Source organism: Leptinotarsa decemlineata, unplaced genomic scaffold (genome assembly GCF_025532065.1).
Source record: "Leptinotarsa decemlineata unplaced genomic scaffold, Ldec_3_MD MMD2_P_RNA_scaffold_5, whole genome shotgun sequence".
Classification (NCBI taxonomy): domain Eukaryota; kingdom Metazoa; phylum Arthropoda; class Insecta; order Coleoptera; family Chrysomelidae; genus Leptinotarsa; species Leptinotarsa decemlineata.
Window position 1 is genome coordinate 4,869,965 of NW_027412532.1, and position 17,453 is coordinate 4,887,417.

General features: G+C 33.9%; 1 protein-coding gene across 6 annotated transcripts in view; it reads left to right on the plus strand.

The window, feature by feature from the left end:
- The first annotated feature begins 1,283 nt into the window (after positions 1 to 1,283).
- Positions 1,284 to 17,453, plus strand: part of LOC111509630 (pseudouridylate synthase RPUSD2) — a 321,032-nt gene continuing 304,862 nt past the window's right edge. For 5 of the 6 annotated variants that reach the window (XM_074169317.1, XM_074169319.1, XM_074169316.1 and 2 more), the window contains exon 1: positions 1,285 to 1,485. The gene's annotated coding sequence lies outside the window, so the exon portion shown is untranslated. Of the gene's footprint in view, positions 1,486 to 17,453 lie in introns of all 6 variants that reach the window. The other variant, XM_074169320.1, reaches the window with a different exon arrangement.

Below are 17,453 nucleotides of genomic sequence, written 5' to 3' on the forward strand. Positions count from 1 at the left end.
TGCCAGTGCATAATATAAGGTAAGCATGTTCTTACGGGTTAGGATATCTCTCAGGGAGTAAAATTTGTGAATGAGTTGCCTTAGTCTCTTGATCATATACTGCGTATGCTCATCCCATCGTAAATGCTGGTCAATTATGACTCCTAAATATTTAAGTTTAATCGATTTTTCGATCGTAGGACATTGGCAGATATTTTGAGCGCAATTTATTTTATGTATCTTCAAAAACTTTTCATTTGGTTGGTCGCTTTTTGTTGAAGTGATTGTCATAAATTTTGTTTTTCCAACGTTTAGGCTAAGAAGATTATAATCGAGCCATGCTTTCATCTTTTTCATTTGATTTTTCGCTTTTCTGTAGACTCCTTGCCATGAGTCCCCTGAGAAGATAATGTCTTCGTCAGCGTAGGATATAATATGTCCCTGAAAGTTTTTAATTTTACTAATACTATTTATGTATACCAAGAATAGAATAGGTCCTAATACAGTACCCTGTGGTACACCGGCGGTAATTGTTGAGAAATCACTAAGTTCTTCGTTTATCTTTACTCTTTGTGTTCTCTCTGATAGATAGTCTCGAAGTAAATCAAGTGTCAAACCCCGAACTCCATACCTATATAGCTTATGCTTAGCTTATTTTACGTTTTTAAGGTTAATGGCGTGGTTGGTATGACTGATGCAGTCCATATTCCTAAAGTAATTCAAATGTTTTTTACCTTCATTGTTTAGATCGTAAATTGGTTTTTGGTGGTGTATTACGTATTTGAAATAGTAGGCAGCGGCAAATACCAACCGCTTTTTTCTGAAATGTCACTAGTACCTAACTAACCTAAAAATAGAATAATGTCACCAATGTCAGGAGAAGCATTCGTTTTCAAATTAAGTTTTTTATAAGAAAAATGTTGATTATTGAAGTGAAGAGTGTCAAAGAAGGAGGAATAGAGTGTAAAGGTGACCTAGTGAATAGATGCTTGTGTTTAAAAATAATTTATTTTGTGAAAAAGAAGGCTGAAAAGTTGCCCCTTTCAGAACTTTGAAGGGCCGTAACTTTGTAAATGGGGAGCGCCGCTTCTTCCTTTCGGATTTGTAATCTACGCATCAAAATACACGCAAAAATTTTTTTAAAATCGCCGGGTGTCCTCAAAACGAATATTTACCTTAATTTTTAGAAAAAAGTGCTGTACTGCCAGTATAATGATCTCAAGCAAGCGTGTTAGGGTCGACGTAAAAACTGAGAACTCCTTAGCACCCTGTATCTACTGGCGGTGCCGGCCTCGATCTAATCAGTCGCTGTTCCAGGCAGTAGGTAAGCGTCGGTTGCATCGTCTGGACGCGCGTCGGTCTCCCCATTCGAAAAGCACGTTCTCAAACACCTGTCACACAGTGAACTTTTCCGGGATTTCTGCAGATTTTTTCTGTGGTTTTTGTTCTTGGTATGCCGGATTCCAGTTGATTTTGATTGACGGAAAGAAGACCGCATTTTTAAAGGTGAATTTTTGTAAATTCTGTGATGAATGGTGTTTTGTTTTATTGATAAAGAGGTATTTTTTATGTGATAATTCCTTCATGAAAATTTTAGGATCATTTATCGATTTTTTTCAATAAATTGCTTGAATCTCTAACATTTTTTTGCCATCAAAATATGTGTTGAACGTTAACGAAGCTTGTCATTTCGAAATTATTAGTAATATATAAACATTGGAGACTGTCTGGACTATCGGAATAATCTGATAACTGGAATGTACAGAATATCGAAATCAAATTGATTCATGATTTTGAAATTTAAAGATTTGTTAGTTATAAAGATGATACTATTCATTATCATCCAGTAACTTAACAACTATGAATAATGCAGAGGTATTTCTGTGAAAACTCACAATTTCGAATCACGCACCAGGCAGAAAAAATTGAACAAAAAATGTATCTACTGTCTACTGAAAGAAAAAATGTTTAAACCTTTTCCTTCATTGATGTTTTAGAAGTTTGTTCGCTACTTCACTTTAATTTCATATTTTTATCTTGCATTCTTCAAAAGGATATTACTGTGAATAATTCTACTGTTAGTAATGACTGAGAATTTTGTTCTCGAAAGGTTGAAAATTCAATAATATATTATTAATATCAATGAATTAGAATTGAAACTGTCTATCACAATGATGGAAATTAGATATATTTCCAACTTTGCAGATGGTTAGTACAAGAAACAAGCAATATTTTACAATTTATTCAAGAAACATTTCATTGTGAGAGTTTCACTGAACAGATTCAGAATAGAATAGAATAGAAATTTATTTATACTGAACAATAAATAGAATGGTTTTCACTTACATGATGTACAGCTTTTTTTAAAGTTCCTTACATATAGTATTCATTAAGTACCATTGATACAGTTAAAATCGATAAAAAATATAACAATATAAAACAACAAATAATAAAATGACCGTAAAAAAATTCAAGACACATTTGAGCATTCGAAGGAGTTGTTTTTCTGTTATACTGAATATATCCAGTTCATAGTTCCTCACCATTTTGTTAACGGTTTCGAGACATTGTTGAAGAAGATACAAATTGTTTGCCTTGCACTCCATGAAAATAAAGCTTATCGATTGGCTTTTCATGCAATCGGTCGCACCGTAATAGGTACATAATTTTTGATATCTTCTGAACGAAATGAAATGATTACGCTGTTGTCCTTACCACAGTTATAAGGTCAAGAGGACCTTATTGTCATTAAGATTTATTTATTCATTATCAAATATTTCACTTGTTGAAAAGTACAATGGAAAAAAGATGAAAAAAACAAATCTTCCAATATACAATAACAAGGAAAACGTCAGCTCAAAAAAGAAAAAACTATAGGTATTTACAAATGATTTGCCAAATGAACAAGAAACACAAATAACATGGAGAGGGATAAAATCATCGATAAAAAGGAGTAGCAATTTTTTTCAATTAAAAAAGTTTTCAATCCTAATTTAAGATTATTTATATTAGGGGCTGCCTTTATATTTACGTCTGATTTGTTGAAAATTTTCGGTCCGAGATAAAAATGGATTTTCTGGTAGAGGGCTGTTCGATGTGATCGAGGTACTAGCAAATTTCCAGAGCGAGTTGGATAATCATGAGTTTTCTTGTTCGATAAAAAACTTGATTTGTTATTATAAACAGAAATACATATTTCATAAACATATATCTCAACAACCGTAAGAAGTTTCAGCTTTTTGAAAGAGCTCCTGCATGACTCTCTCCATCCAAGTTTAGCAATTATTCGGACTGCCGACTTTTGTAATATGAAAATCCTTTCCACGGACGATCCCGTACCCCAATTCAAAATCCCGTATTGCAAATGACAATGAATAGTAGCATAGTACAGACTCAACAAGATTTCAGCATTACAGTAGTTAGACAAGAATCTTAACGCTTAACAATTTTAACGTAGCTTTTCACAAAGTGAGTCGATATGTGGTGTCCAAGTGAGTCTGTAATCAACTGTGATGCCTAATAATTCAGTTTCTTTAGAGGATTCTACATGAAAATCATCATCCTCATATATACTGAAAATCTCTGACTCATTTGTAACCATAGTAAATTTCATCAGAACAGTTTTAGTTATATTTAGTTTCAGGTGATTTTTTCTTGCCCATGTTATAATTTGCTGGTATACCTTTCCAGTAAGAACTGATAGAGTTGCCGAGTCTTTCTCTGTTAAAAGGAAACTTGTATCATCCGCATATGTTACCACGTGTACTGATGAGAGTTGTTGAAAACAGTGGAACAAGTCATTCGCAAAAATGATGAAGAAAAGTGGTCCGAGTATAGATCCTTGAGGGACACCTTGCTCTATTTTCCGTGGTTCACTCACAGTGACGTCAACAATAGCTCGTTGAATTCTGCCTTGCAGGTATGATTTAATTAACTTGTGAGCAGTCCCTCTCACGCCATATCGTTCCAATTTCTGTAGCAGTAGTTCAGATGTGATAGGATGCTAACTAGCTCAAAAATATGATAAAAATGCTTGATTGGAAAGGAATTTTCAAAGAATTTTCAAAATGTTGATTCATCTGTTGTCACCTAACCTCTTATGCAACTCAATTTCAATTGGACGCTGAATTTGACAAATAAAATTGAACAATATAAATGGAATGTTATTTTTAAAGCTTTGATATCCCAACTCTCACTAGTTTTCGAAAAAAACCCTCGAGATCTAGGGAAACGTACTATCAAAACTTACTGATAACATTTGGCATGATTTTACTCATGAAAGGGTACAAAACACATATTAGTTATATGTACTCATACTCTTTTTTCTGTGGTTTCGTGTCTGAAAATTAAGAAGAAAATTTGATTGAGTTACGTGAGTAACGTTGAATGCAGAGTTTTAGCATTCCACTTTTGCATCATGTGACAATAATTACTCCATATTCCCTACATATTTATTCAAGTTGTGTTCTTCTGTCATATTACACTTCACTTTCCTACCAACATACTCATCATAGAACAGCAAAAGCTTCTTATGGGTTTCGCATGCATGACAATTGACATAGAATTGTACTCTAACAGGTAAGATACTGAAAATGTAATGAAAGTGGTTTTGAACTTGTAATAAATGTAATAGAAATAAAACTTTGAATGAAAGAGGGATACTCTGAAGAATTTCCACCATAAATTATTCACATCATGTATTTAATTCTAAACATCGCCCAGTGAAGCAACACATGAAAATCCCTACATGAAGGATCATTTTGCCTGATACATAAGCGATTACGATATCATCATATCAACATAAATAATTCCACCGGGACACATGTCAAGCCTACGTTTCAATAGGCTGATGCGAATTTCACACAATATGACGTGATCGGGTGTCGGCAGATCAGAACGGTCGAACGGGCACATATTTCATTACACCATAAACAGGTTCATCCATTTTAGTCCATCAGTGAATCTCATTTCTAGTTTCGAAGCAGTGATGTTGATTTCTAAAACCATACATTTATGAAAGGTAGAATCGAAAGTCTAGCGGAGACAGAATTCGACAAAAACACTTACGTCATTCACCAGAACTGTAACACCCTCCTCGACGCGAGGAAGGTGTTACTGATCTATTTCTAAGATAATCTCTAAGCTTCAACTAAGCCATTATAGACCATTATGTTCTTCTCAGCAAATTGACAAAATTGGGAGTCTCTTACCAACTGCTTACTCTAATTGAATCATATCTAGTTAACAGAAAACAATTCCTAGAATATACATTTTTCAAATCGGCTCAGTACCACAAGGTTCTAATCTTGGACCTCTTTTATTTTTTACTTTTATTAATGATTTGGCAACCTCTTTGAATATTCCTAGCCTACTATTTACAGACGAACTGAAACAGTATTATAAAATTGATGACATTACTTACTGCCAATGTGTACAACATGAATTAGATGTAATCAAACTTTCATGAAATAATAATCGTCTACAACTGAACGTAACCAAATGTAAAATAATCACAACAAAAAAGCGAACTTTAATGTACGATTATTCAATCAATAATACATATAAGGAATATAACTGCTTTAAAAGTATTGCCAGCTCAAAATTGTTATATTTTGCGTATGTCAGATCTAAGTTAGAGTATGGCTCTATGTTATGGAATCCAGTTTACGACTACCAAAAAACGTTCCTAAAATACTTATGTCTAAACGCCTTGGTATCATGTATCCACAATAACTTTTAATTATACTATAAATAACATTTGTCTCATTACTGCTACATTGCATGATTTGTAACTTTTTGTGTTATATACTCAATTTTTCATTTCTTTTTGAAATTCTACGTATATGAATATTTTATATATATTTTGTTTTAACATTTACTTTTATACATTTCTATATTCCATTATTTTTAATATTTATTTCATATATACTCTGTACTAATAGCATTTCCTGTAATTGGGTACTCCTGTTCGTCATATTTTTTAAGCTATTGGGGCATTCATAAATCCTAAAGTGACTTGGAGACTGGTCTGGGAATAACGTTAAGAACTGAAAAAAACTGGCAGTGTGAGATATACAATGCATCCAAGATAAGGAGGGCCAGCATTGTGAAATCTTTTTGAAACCTATTCTCATCTACGAAATTGAATATGCCTCATGTCCTCTTTGAAACAAGGTCAAATATTGCGTTTGATCTGACCAATATACCTACTTTTCATGTCGCATACGGGATGTTTGAGATTCATGATTCCCAACCATCAGTCTGTCACTTTGGGAATCAAAAAGAAGTTTTGAATGATAGTTTTTTTTTCAATTTTCCTTTCAAATATTTTTGATAGCTGTGTACACCTGAATGTACTGGTAATCTTTCTATATTGTTTTTTATTCGGCACTTTCTATCTTGAAATTTAAATAAAACAAAGTGTATGCTTTTTGTTTCATTTTAATGCATGAATGTATGTTTATTGAGCTGTATCCAAACGATTTTCTCAACTTGTTTGTTGCCTGTGATCTCAGGATCTCATATACCACACGCTTCTTCTACAAATACTTTCTTTTTCATTCGGCTTCAGAGTTTAAACTTCATTCTCCAACATGCTGTTGCATGCGACTATAATTTTTTGAAATCTTTTTGATTTCGATAGAATCACTTATGGTGTAGAAGAGAAAAATGTCGGTTTCATTTTTCTTCTAGCCTTCTATGAATTCTCGTTCAGTAACACTCGTACTTCTCGGACTTGGCTGGAAAAATGCTAGTTTTCCAAAGAAAACAGTGGCCGGGAAGTTGGTATTTCTCGAATGGTTACCGATGAAATTGATTTTTTTTTCTGCTATGAATATTTTCGTATTCAAAGAAACACACTATTATATATTATATATATATATATATATATATATATATATATATATATATATATATATAGTTTGAGGTGTTATTGTTTAATAATAGTAGAGATAGTTGAAAGGAAGGAAAACTGGTGGAAAGAGAGAATGGTAGTTGGAGAGAAAGTGACGCTGAATTGTTCAACTAATTCAAGGTATTACCTAGAATAGGATGTAACTTATATCTATATCTCGCGGAGAAATTCGTCAAAATAGATTCCAAATGTTCGGTTTTATCATGTAAATATTATCATTTGTATTATTCAAAGAGTAAAATATCTCCTAGTTCGGATAACAATTTCCTAAAATAATATTTTTGTACAACTGTCATTTTTAATGGTTGTTAAGAGTATTAAAAGATGATGTTTGCAATGTAACGTGTTAAACATATTTTTGACACTAGTGTTGAAAGTGTTTTTAACATAATTTTTTTCGACCAAATAGCAATAAACAAAAAATAATTATTCAATTTTCAAAGAAGTTTTATTATGAACAATAGTTATAGATACAATTAAATTCTGTAACAAATGTAACATTAATAACATTATTATTATTATTCATGAACATTAATAGAAAAGTACAAATAGAACAACTGCTGATATTGATACCTTGCGATGTTGAAGAGCTTTGTGAAATACTTAAACTAGCTGAGTTGACAATTTCATGGGCAATATTCAATTCTTGAAGTGAAGAGAACGAAGCTGTAACGCTGGAGCTAGCGGTTGGGATAATTCTTTCAACAGTAGCCTTTTTATAAGAAATAGATTGATCGATGTAACCCTCAGCTACTGTTGTAGACTCCCAACCACCGTGCATCTTGATATTTGTTATATTTGCCCTGATTCTGCTAGCAAAGAGGCATAAGATCTTCTGAAACAGTGTCCTGTATTTTCTTTTGGTTCCGGGAGGTTCAGAAATTCGGCAATGGTGAAGGGCATTTTTCCAAACGTGTTTATACCAACTGGGTTGGCACTGCATTTATAATTTGAGTATTTCAGAAAAAAAGTCGATGATTGATAACAGCAGGGCGTAATGCAACGTATTTATTAAAAAAGTCAATGTTTTTTCCAACAATGCAAAAAGAACGAACTATTCTCGTTTTTGTATTTGGAATTTGAACAATCAATGATTTAACATTTAATTTAAAGTCTTCTATTAATAAATGGCACAGCTTTTCATACCAGCAGGCTCCATATATTTCGAAAATAGTATCAACTTTTATCATCAAATATTTTTTATTTGGCGCCTCATTCATGAACCTCTGGACTTGTTCTAACGTGATTTTTTGGTCCTATTACTTTCATATTTCCGCTTTGGAAATGCTATCGCCTTGAAATATTTGCTTGTATTACCACCATTTTTAACGAGCGTACTCGAATTCATCATTGAAAACTTGCTCCACAAAGTTGACGAGTATCATACTTTTTATTTCTCTTCTAGCTAGGCTAAGAAGACGATTTCACTGAAATTTCCTTTGACGTTTTCAAGTCTATACCAGCTAAGAAAATTAGAATATGCGATGTCGTACTGCTAAGCCAATTTTTTTGGTAACAATTCAATTGAAGCTCTTTTTGCAATATCGTCAGGAATAGAGAATTCCTCACTATTGTTCTTCATTAAGCAAGACATCAAACACCAGCAAGAACTTCAAATGTGATTGTAAATAAAACGCGTGAGCTGTAAACAATACTGTTTGTTAGTAACCATGTGATTCGGCGTCACCTGACACGGCTACTTCACAGCAAATGCGATAACGTGAAAATAGTTAACTAACAAGAGATGTCAAAATGTGTTTTTGAATATATATTATATTTATCTATTTTATTATGAAAGCAGGACAATTGTACAAACACTTTGTATGATATTTGTGTTAAAAGTAAGTAAGTAGTTCGTGAAATTCTTCACTCACAAAATGAAACCTTACTTTAAACACTCATTTCATAAATTGCTATTGAAATTTCGGTTCTATCATATGAATATTCTCCTATGTAGTATTCAAAGAGTAAGATATGTCCTAGTTCGGATAACAATTCCTGAAATAATTATTTTTATCTTCCTATCTTCTATCTTTATCGACACATTGTTATTTACTTTTGTCTAATAACAGAGACTGATTGATTATAAGGATGAAAAATCACTTTGGCAGTGACACTTTGCCCCAACCATGAAATTGATTACATCAAAACACAGCCTGCTAAGAAACAGCCAGCAGATAATTTTCAACCCAAGTTCTTATATTCCATCATTGATTTTTAGTGTCACAGAGAAACAAGCCAGCCATTAACAGAGAGAACGTTTATTAATGGATGTGTCAATGCTCATCCTGGTTTCAATATATTCGTATTGCTTTCCTATTGTTTTCCAGGGGAGTCAATGAACTCTCCAGAAAAAATCTCTTGCAAGATATTTCTGGAGAGAATGGAATCCAGAAGAAATGCCATTCATGTACGTGAAATCTATTATTGATTAACATATAGAAATAATGTAATAGAATCTTTTACATTATTTCTATATTTTAGAGTTCATTGACTCCCCTGGAAAACAATGGGGAAGCAATACGAATATTTTGTCACTGGCTGTGAAGGCTGGTCCCTGAAGTCTCAAGTTCAGCGTGTTGAGTTTGTCAAAAATGTCAGCTAGGTAAGCCAATCTTGACAACCATTCTTCATCAGCAAACCATTTTTTTCATATCATGATTTTTTTCTTTCACAAACATGAAAACTTCTAATCTCAGTTCAAAGAGACGGTCAAAATTTGGTTATTCCCTGATGATGCTAACTTGGTTAGCGAAACATGTCTTGCATGATAGGGGTTTGCCCTGTTTAAATTTCAGACTTATTTGAATAAATTGATAGTTTCGAATGAATACAATGCATCGACTTTCAAAAACATATTATGAATACGGACATAGCAAGTTCCTGAAAGAAAATCGAGTTGCTCGAAGAAACTATTGATTCTATCTACAACATTATTGAATTGCCTTTGGACACCATTCCAAAATCTCAGACATTTTCCGCAACGACGAGCCGGAGTTTCCAACCACTTTTACGTAAGTTTTGTCCAGAAAATATTGAGTTAAATCTCAAATTGAGCGCATGTTTCGAACGGAAAGTGTCTTTGTCAGTCAAAGAATAGAAAATACATATGTATTTTTCATTCCTTCAAATAGTTGATGTGGTTACAAAGAAGTTTCTCTAAACTCTATTGTCTTCTAAATATTGAAATTGGAAAATTGCCTACGATTTGAACTCGATTTGACCTTGGATTCGAATACATTTCACGAAATTTCACCTTACGATCATTCAGAAACACCCACTCCTAACTAATAATCAATAATAATTCAATAGACTTTGAGAATGATGAATTATTACTCGAAATTTCTACCTCCTGCTCAAGAATGATGATAAAAACAATCCTTAGAAAGCATCGGATGCTAACATTTTGATAATTAAAATGTTCTCTTTGTGAAGCATTGAAAGAAATGAAATATGATTTTTGGTAATTACAAGTATTCTGATATTTGTTTTTGTACCTTCATTATTTCAACTTACACTGGCAGAATAAATGATGAAAATTGATCTGGAAAACTTTCTCAAAAGGTTTGACAATCTATTACTGTTTCGTGTTTAATCGTTCAAATTAATTCCAACGAAAGGAATATTTTTATTCAACGTGTTGTCAATTTTAACTGTTGGATAACTCGGTGGATAATTATTAAATCCGTCAGCATGAAAATTGTACGCTCAGTATTCGATGAAGTCGAGGAAGGCCGTTTTTGCCTGTCCCTGATTGGCGAAGGTTCTACCGGTGAGAAAGTTATTGAAGTGCTTGAAAATATTGTAGTCGGCTGGCGAGGGGTATGACAGTGTTTTGGGTGAGCCGGGCCTTGCCGTGGAGCAAAATAACAATGCAAATGCTGATGAGACTCAATACTTACCAACCACTTTCTCGATTTGTAAATTGCCTGCGAACCTAAATTATTATACTGGTTTACTATTGAAGATTGAGATTTTTCTCAATTATTGCGCTCTCCAGTAATTTGCCAACAAGATGTTAGCTTCGTGATGAAATATATTTATTTCTGAAGGATAGTATATTCAATCTCAAGTCCAGGTTTGCAAATGAAACCTGGCTTCAGAAATTTATATTTTTGGCTGACATTTTCTCACGTTCCAGTGAGACTGATTCTTCAATTTGAAATAAATATTGACAGCGCACACAACGCCCTCTAGATTTAACATGGAAATTAATACGAAATTTTGATTTCCTACGTCAAAAAATTCCGGAGACATTTTCGGGCACAAGTTTATACAGACTTTTTTTTAATTGCGTCAGGAGTACGCCACTTGAATATTTTGACGTACTTATGTCACACCCTGTATATCACGACACAGTGGAATACTTATTTATTGATATATGGAACTACAAAAACACATGACATAATTCCAAGCAGTTTTCACATTTTCATTGGGAGTAATCTACTAATTGAAATCGAAATATTTCAAAACTGTGATGTATGAATATTACTATTGTTACATGAATAAATGACAGACAGTGGAATCACGTTGACAGATATTCAGAATTCAGAGTAGCTGCCAACTATGAGGAACCGAGTGAACTTTCTCTAGGTTTGAGACATGATAATAATAGTAACGTTCATTGCCAAATAGTAAGTGACAATTTGCCAAGACAATTGCTTTCCGATTTGGCATCCTACGAATTAATCAATGCTGCCAGTGGACACGTGTGTCCCGACCTTATTATATCCAGTTTTGCATATCTATTTCCAGAGAAAATGGGTGATTGAACATGATATTATGGGATTATACAGGTTTGAAGAAGAGACAAAAATAATTACACTGAATGTAAAAGATTATATAAATATATGTCCGGAGACGCATTGTTTTCATAAGTTACAGGAACTTTCATTTTGTATTAAGATTCTGAATATCCCTCGTTCGATTTTGGTGGAACTTGGAAATGTTATTTCCTTTTAGTGTATATTATTCATAAAGAAAAGTAGATCACTGACGTCATTCATTTTGTTTGTGTAAAATATGGAATTATTTTGATGATTTATGTCTTTCCGTAGTTTGTTTTGTTAAAAAAAGAAGAGCAAATAGAAACAACTAGTATGCTACTCATTGAAAAAGTAACAACTGATTGTTTGCGATGTTTGTCATTTGGAAAGTTGTATGCATTGCTATGACAACGTATATCTACAATATTTATAGAAAAACACTGATCAAGGCACTCCTCTCGTTCGATCTCTGCTTCATCTGCAGTCGATTGATTAGTAATATTCCGCATTCTATAATAACTGCAGAAGTGTTATTAACATTATTGTCTTTAACACCATATATAATTGAGAGTTGAAGTTGACTTTGAGTTGAAGAAAAGTTAAAATATTGTTCAACTATATACGGTCTTCACTATATCAGGCGTATTGTTACGAAGGAAAGAAAAGTTCCCCAAGTATTTGACTTTCAAAGTTGCCGGAACATACAAAGCGGAGGACCGACCACCAGTTGATGCTTGACAGATTCATATTTGAAAGTTTGGATTTTAGAAGATACTTAGCCTCCATCTCATGTCTTCACTGATTCATAATTTTATTGATTGTTCTATTTGCTGAGCCTCATAATACCGTAGGTAGTCAGAGGACTAATGTCTCCACGAAATCACCAATCAACACAATGTGTAATATTTTCAATGGGTTTTGTAACAATTGTGATTCATTTCGTGATAGTTCGAAGTAAATTGAACATGTGATGTGAAATAATTCATTTGATTGCATTTTCCTTCATTTCAAGTCGTCTGTTTCTTAGAAGTACCGTTTCCCCCTATATTCGTTGTTCTATGATATTGCCCTGTGAAGGGAAACTGAAATCTGTTAGACAGAAAATGTTAATGTTATTATTATTACTTCAAACAGCCCGTTGCAGTTATTGAGATACATGGACAAACTATCAGAATAGGCGATACTGAAAAGTAATTTGGTGACACTCACTTGATGATACTCCATGATAGGAATCGCATGTTGCATGGTAAGACCTTGTTTATCGTCCAACTTTCGACTTGTGAGGATTGTCTTTCCTCAAAAGGGTGAGGTTAGCGGAAAATGTTTGAGTTTGACATGGAAAAAGAATTATCATTAGATTCATTGTCCGCCAGAGGTGGAGAGGATCTCAATACATCAACAGAGTTCTTCTCACTTCCTCCCATATAGAAAACCAAAGATGCTTTGATAGTTTAACCACAGTTTTCTATTGATTGAGTAATTATAATCATTATATTAAAATTTCAAAATGTGACATATTTATCATTGCAGGAAAATATATTTGAATGTGAATAATAATAATTCTCTCATCAGAAGCACTACAGAGTCTTTCAACAGGAACTTCCGAATTCTGACAATTGATAACGGCCATCTTGTGGAATCTACATCTTTCAAATTGGTTGTCATTTATTAAGTCTGTTTTGCCTGTTGGCCTGATTGACCTGTTAGAGATTTTCGATAATTGCACCAGTTCCATTATTCAGCTCTCTTGAACTCTCTTCAGATTTCTTTCAGTCTTGAATTATAAAATGAATCTTGCTGTCGCGAAACAAAGATACATTAAGAATACATCTGTGAACATGTTTTTTCACGAAACAAAATCATTGAACTTCAACTAACTTCGTCTTTATGAAAAAGCAGTGATCTTGTTCGTATAGAAATCATTTTGTGAACGTAATTAGAACCATTAGGCAATTTTGCGTTTCATTACCTGGAGATACTTTGACTGTTCATACATAAAGGCTTGGTTTAATGTTACTGCAATAATTGAAAACGTTATTCCTTGAATACAGTCCAATGAAGTCTGATACTCCGTATTTCATGAAATACACGAGTGGGTTGAGAACTCATTAATATTGTTTCTAATTAAAATTTTACGAGTCGGAATCATTTCAGGATATGGAAATCTGAGAGAAGGCAGTTTTCAGCACGTCTCAATTATCAATTAGCTCATAGAACTATAAATTGGTGAAGTAATCTAAGGTGCTGTTGCGATATTTTGATGAAAAACTGAAACTGAGAACTTCTAGTTCTCCTCATTGAGTTAATGCATGAATCCAATGTATTTTCCACAAAAGATTATAAGTCAGTAATATCCATTTCATAACTCTGTCTGGTGAAAAAAGAGCTAAATATTGCACTAATACTAACTTGATGTTCTGGTGGCAACAATCCACCTGTCCTAAGAACAGAAAAGAAAACAATCACAACTTGTCGTTTTCTTGGTTCGTTTTCTTTCCAAACTTCCTCGACAGATATTAAAGAAGTTGAGAAAAGTGAAATATGTCAATGATGTTGGTGACTTTTGAAATACTAGATGTTGAACAAGTTGTTGTATCTGTCCGTCTGGGTATTGACGGGACCATGGTATCTATAGTAGTATACAGCTGGCAAATATTTCTTCATGATTCCTGACATTCAAACTTTGGCCACTGTCAAAATACTGTATTCTTCTAATTCTATAGCAGTCAGATCCGTCACAGACCTTTAGTGGCGTTATTTTCTTCGATGACATTCCTTATTGGTATATTTGGTTTGGTTTTATTATAAATCAATCGTGTATCATTTTTTCCAGAATGAGTTCGATGGTATGAGATATGCCAGTACTCTTCAACAGTTAATTATATAGCGTATCACATTTTGTAACAAATAATCAGTCATTTCCAGCACACACCTATTCGTAGAGAAACAAAAGTATTGTTTTTCGATACATTCCTTTTTGTGGCAGCTTCTAGGCCAAAAACATTTCAATTTCTGTTATGCCGACATTGGTTTCGTACACTCAATGTGTAATTTCTATGTAACACCTGAACTGAAAAGGCCTCAGTTTCAGCAGTGACTTCTCCATTAGAGCTGAATTCCTTATTGCGGAGTATTTTTTTGAGATCTGCGAATAGTCAGTAGTCGCTAGTAGTCATATTTGGCGAATATGGTATATGCAGGAGCAATTTGAAGCACATTTCATGAAATTTTGCCATCGTTTTCATTGATTTATGATGCAATAATGAAGCAGCACTTCTTTTTTTTCAAATGGGATCGTTTTTCCACAATTTCAGCCTTCAATAACGATATATAATATTCACTGTTGATGGTATTTTGCTTTTCAAACGCTCCAATGACGCTATGTAATATTCTCTGTTGATGGTATTTCCTTTTTCAAGATATTCGATGAATATTACAGCATGCACATCTCAACACACAGAGGCCGAGGCCAAAAACTTTCCAGCCGATTGATGTGCTTTCGGGCGCTTTGTACGGATTTTACCAGCTGCTCTTCACTCAGATGACGATCGTTTTGATTCCGTAATGAGGTGATAATAATAATAATAATGATATAATATTTATTTCACTTGTTGAACAGTATGAAATCATAACAATAAACATTTACATACAGTAACAAGAAAGACGTCCATGTATAACTAAAAACAAATATATATAGAAATATAAAACAACAAAACATGACAGTTGTTCGCTGAATGTTCGCTGAATCTGTAGAGTAGGGAGGGTGGGTGTAGGCCCACAGTACTAAGGCCACATGTGGCCCATAGTACATTCTCCCGAAGAGTTGTCCTCTTAGGTCATCGTCCACCCTGTCCTTTCCAGGAAGGTGGACAGGTCACTAGGAGACATCTCCTTCATATTGGCAGGTGTAGGTCAAGACTCGCCGAACACACACTCTCTTTGGCAACCTTGAGGTGTCTCACAGTGGCCTTCGCGAAGGTTTTGGAAGGTGCAGCGACATTACTGTCGTTGCGGAAGAGGTGGTCACCTCTAGCAGAGCCCCGCATTACCAGAGGTAGGCTGATTACAATTAGGTTTCGGCCAGTTCCCCAAAGGGATCGTTATATCGACAGGTGTAGGCCAAAACTCGCCGAACACACACTCTCTCAATGAGGATAACTCGGGACACTCGCATAAGACATGCTTGACAGTTTCATCTTCCTGTTCACACATCCTGCATAGATTCAACAGCTTCCTTTTGAAGATTGATACTTACTGAAAAAGCGATGAATGTAATTAGAGTAGAGCCATATATGTGGTAGGCCTGAGACTTTCCAGCCCATGTATTATGTAGGCAAACATCTTACAAAAAAACTGATTTTTATACAACGAGATATTCAACCTATCCTCTAGATCTATTTGAAGCATTGAAAATTTCATTGATAACTCTTTCTATTATGTGATTTTCACGCGACATCTTGGTATTATAAAAATCATCATCTATATTATAACCATTTGGAATATCCTCTTTTTTTCCTTCTCTTGCTTATATTAGAGAGTTTGAAAATGTCATATGCGCGTCCATGGCGTTGGGTTCTAAGGATGATATACGCAATTCCTCCATTTATTACTCCATATTTTCTTTTCTAAAATCTAGAAGAATATCTGTGTGAGCTGAACCACCTGGTACATCATCCATTTGACTCACAGTTCCTCAGTTGCCCTCTATTTCCAACTTTATACAATAATATTACGTGAGCGGAATAAGTTTTTGTTATCCAACAGCTTTCAGTCAGATAATCCAGCTGTCAGTTATGAAATATTGGGTTTTCTTTCGTCGTTCATACCAATAAGGCCATTCAAATAACTTTGTTTCGTGAACTATTCCATTACATATGTTTTTATTTATCACTTGGGAGTTTATTAAATGTCCAGAATTCTCTATAACTTTTTCATGAATACAGAATCAAAGAATAGAGTTTTTGAATCCTATCTGAATGCGACACACCAATATATCACCTGGTTAGAAAATTGATGTATTATTTCCATTCAACCTATTCATGCATCCATCTTTTAATTTTCAATTAATTATAATTGTTCAACTTTCAATTTTTTTGATAACTTTTTTATTTTATTGTAATTCAATTTCAGGGTTTTCTGCTCAATATAATTGTTATTTTCAGATAATTTTTTAATTTTCATTGAATGATTCCGTACACTCCATCTCGTCTTGTGTTTGTGAATCTGCTGCTGGAAAAATCTTCACTTGTTTACTTTGTAGTGTAAGAGGTAGAAAAAACTTATGTGAATTTTGGAACTTCGTCTAGCTTTTCCTAATATGACTAATAACCAGTCCGTGCAGAGCTTATTGTTAAATCATCTGAAAATGGAATTTTCAACAGGTGATGCTCGACTGTATTGCCAAACATGCGCCAAACTAACTGACTGTTATAAAGAAACAAGTATAACCTAGGCACCAGTCAATCTAATAATAACACTGATGATCTTTAAACAAGACTCAATCTCTGACGAAAGCAAGAAACTCTTTGGAAGGTTCGAAATGGATGAACAATTCAATCTAACAGACCACTATTATAATATTCATGCAGTCATTGTTCACTGTGGTTCTGGCGTTGAATTTGGTCATTATTACGCCTTGGTCAAAGACGAAACTGACTGGTTTGAGTTTGACGATAGTCGTGTCACGAAGTGTTCTGGCGGTGTATTAAAGCTATTGGAGCCTCTAGAGACACCCAACATTCGGTTTTATGAGAGAGAGGACATTGGCAGATCAAGATCTTCAGATGATGTGG